The sequence below is a fragment of the Amblyomma maculatum genome, chromosome 3 (genome assembly GCF_055883805.1).
Source record: "Amblyomma maculatum isolate TAMU_Amacu chromosome 3, ASM5588380v1, whole genome shotgun sequence".
Classification (NCBI taxonomy): domain Eukaryota; kingdom Metazoa; phylum Arthropoda; class Arachnida; order Ixodida; family Ixodidae; genus Amblyomma; species Amblyomma maculatum.
This window is the reverse complement of record NC_139346.1, coordinates 99,083,341-99,086,812: the sequence shown is the minus strand read 5'-3', so window position 1 is coordinate 99,086,812 and position 3,472 is coordinate 99,083,341. Positions and strand designations below refer to the sequence as shown.

The following is a 3,472-nucleotide window of genomic DNA, read 5'->3' as shown; positions in this document are numbered from 1 at the left end:
AATGGCGTGCATCAGCTTCTCTAAAAAACGTTTTGGTCAGTGACCTCACGCTCCACTTGTTTTAACTCGCGTTCCACTTTGTGACCTCAGTGGCCTGAAATGCTCTAACATTTTTATTTTCTCTCGGCACTGTAAGATAAATACCTAGACCTATTTGGTCAGATGAAATTCATAGTGTCAAGTCCGGCTGCTGTCTGATTGCGAGGATATATTTTCGAAGTATTTATTTGACGTTCTGAGACATAAGTAAATTAAAAAAGGGCATAATACGCCAACGAAAACAACATGATCGCGTTTTTATCCGCACGTGGAAGTACTTGTGATGTATATAAATGGAGGATCGCCCACAATTCTACCATCCTACTCTTGAGAAGAAAGCAGGTCTTCCACCTACGTAGCTTCGTCCTACACTCAAGAAGGTAAGAATTATTTAAATAGTTTTAGACCTCTTGCTCTCCTGGAAGGCTGTAACAAACTCATATCCAATAAAGCGCAAATGAATGGCTATCTTCGAGAAAGTAAGACACAAGAAACAAATTTCACTTTCATTGTTACTCTACAAATTTCCGGATATAACGAGATGTTAGATGATTCCTCTTTTTGAATTGTCGTTCAGAATTCAAATGATAATGCCATACAGATATGTGATAATTTTTCCGGTATCATTGGTACAGTAATGGTTTTCGTTTTCCTGAATTCCTATATAATAAAGATATGTGATAATATGTTTGTGCGGTGGTATTGTGGCATGTCAAGTAAATAAATGGCGTTCATTCTTCTTCCGCCATATATTAAAAACTAATCTAAATTACTTCCCGAGAGGAATTTCAGTTAATTGTTTGCACCTCATGGGAACTTTGTTTCGTTCTAGAATTGGAATTTCAGAATTGAGCAGTGACAACAACTAAACAATCAAATATCTGGTCGGCACATGCAGTACCAGTGTAACAATATGAAAGTAGTGTCTTTGTTCCCGACATATTTTTTGTGCCAACAAATACTATTACACAGTTTTTGCAGCGCGTAGCCGGACCGGACAAAAACGTAGGAACAGGTGAGAACAGGTGAGATTCACTCAGCGCCTATGCGTCTTACCTGTTCCTACGTCCTTGCCCTTGTCCGGCTACGCGCTGCCAAAACTATGGAAAACCAACTAGACCGACAGCTTGTCGTCAACACACTATTGCAACACAAGCTGTGCTGGTAAAACGTTCATTATCAAGAAAAACATGATAAGACTGCTTTAGCCGAAATTCATTTCATACCAGTTTTAAAGAAAATTCGTGAGTCCATGAAGAATGTCTACCATTTGGATTTCGAACGCGGTTTGAGCTTGTTACACAAACTACATTGCCTGCAGGGGCCCGTAAAAATATGAAGTTTTAGCAGACAATGATAGCATCGAAGATTATATAAGAATCCAAAAAATCATCTCACTGGCGCTTCGCTATCCACCGCTGTCGTGACTGTTTTTCGGGTGAACGGTTAGCTCTACGTAATACTCAATTTTTTAAGTATAAACCAAAGTGTGAGTGTGAGACTCTACAGGTAGCTTAAAAACACGTGGCGCGCACCTTCAAATCGTTTGTAAATTGATTCTAGTTCAGCTGTTTCCGAACTAGCACTTGCAAGTCAGCGTTTTTGCCTAGCGGATTGTGTATGTGTATATCCTAATAAGATGAGGGCGAAGCCGAGTGGTTATAGATGACGTTCCACAGCGCGATTGCATAAGTTGTCGTGGCCCGATGGTTTCGTCGCCTGGCTCTGCTGCTCGAGGTGGATGGTTCAAATCCACCGCCGGTAACCGAGCCGGTGAAAATTGGCACAGGCTTCCCCCGACCTTGCGGCCGGGTTCCCCAGAGGAAGGCCTGGGAGGAGGCTCTTCACATGCAGCTACGTTCTGTGGAAACCAACTCGGTGTAGAAAAATTATATATATATATATATATATATATATATATATATATATCAGCCTGAGATTCACTTCTTGTAAAATTCGTGTAGTATAAGATTTCATGCCTTGTATTTACTCCTTAAAGTCTGCTAAAAAGAGATAAAATACCTCATTACAGTTGCATATACATTAATACAAATCAATTAAAGTCCCTCCACTTGGCTGCAGGCACTCAAGGCCAAGACGACAATGAATTCAAAGGTTATTCTCGTTGCTTTCACTATTTGTGGCTTTGCACTGACAGGTGAGTGCGGCAATACGTAAACATTGATTTATTTTAGTATTAATTATCATTCCCTGTCCCTTCTTGGTGCGAACTTCTTTAAACTTGTGAGCGACAGCGAGACATCTTGTAAGCCTGCTTTTTTCTTAGTTACCGCAGTAATCGCTTACACGTTCACAAGAACTCACTTGAAGTGCAATTCGATATTCCTGAACAAATATTGTTTTTTGAGCGCCTCCGAGCAATCGACATTCTCCAGATATCGTATCCGACTCATGGGCATCGAAGTAAAATACTGACAAATCTTCAGTCGCTAGTGATGGGGACGAAGAGCTACCAAAAGAGGATCGTGATATGCCAAGTGAAGACATGCGATCGAAGGTTTTGAAAAGTGGCGCACAATCCTATGTGCTTATCTGCTAAAACTGCGTGGGGAAACAACATTAAAGATCAATTATATTCTATTTCAATGCTTTCAGTTTTCATGTTTCCCGTGAGCTAAGAATGTTATTCTCTCGTCGACTTTTAAGCGCTTTTTCAGCCAGCATCAGTGCTAGCATGGTGTAAGCGATCATCATACCCATTCCAACAAACTATCCAAAACAAACAAATCGCTGTCAATATCGCTCAATGTTTTACAGCGGATGGTTTCTTTAAACTTTTTCAGAGGCGATGCCCAACGCTCCTGGTGCTGAGCCAGAAGCAAGAGTCGCAGGAGAGGAACTCGAACGTGTGTCAGAATGGGCCGAAGAGACGGAAGGAAGAATTGGCTCAAACTGCGTGCAGACCCTTTGCGGAGGCACTATGGGTTAGCCCCTGCAGGATTTGTCTGTGCTCAGCGGCATGCGCAATGAATAATAAATGGGAACTTATTATCCCCACACCGGCTAGAATATTTGTGTTTCGAAACATTCTTGGTGTCACGTATCTCCACTGAAATAATTTTTTTAAACATCAATCAATCAATCAATTTTTATTTCAAACACAACAAAACCAACACAAGGAAGTTTGAAAAAAGCATCTAGATCCCTAGCTCGCAGTCTAGTTGGGATCCATGCACATAATGTTCAAAAAATTATTTAGTAGACAGCACAGAGCTGAGACATTAGTCTGTCAACCAAGATCCGTATAGCTCGTGCTATGGTCTTTCCAGTTTTGATGTATGGATCCGAATGTTTGACTGTGAAGAAGGCAGACCGCCTAAGAATTGACGCGCTTGAATTTTGGTGCTGGCGGAGACTCTTGAGAGCTCCTTGGACTGCCAGAAGTTCAAATCAGTCGATATTGTCGACCATA

At 41.2% G+C, this 3,472-nt stretch overlaps 1 long non-coding RNA gene across 1 annotated transcript; it reads left to right on the top strand.

Annotated features, from left to right (window-relative positions):
• Positions 1–3,061, top strand: LOC146195403 (uncharacterized). Its single transcript, XR_014705561.1, has 3 exons — positions 1–419; positions 2,122–2,197; positions 2,844–3,061. It is a non-coding gene; the product is annotated as an uncharacterized LOC146195403 (long non-coding RNA).
• Positions 3,062–3,472: the final 411 nt, after the last annotated feature.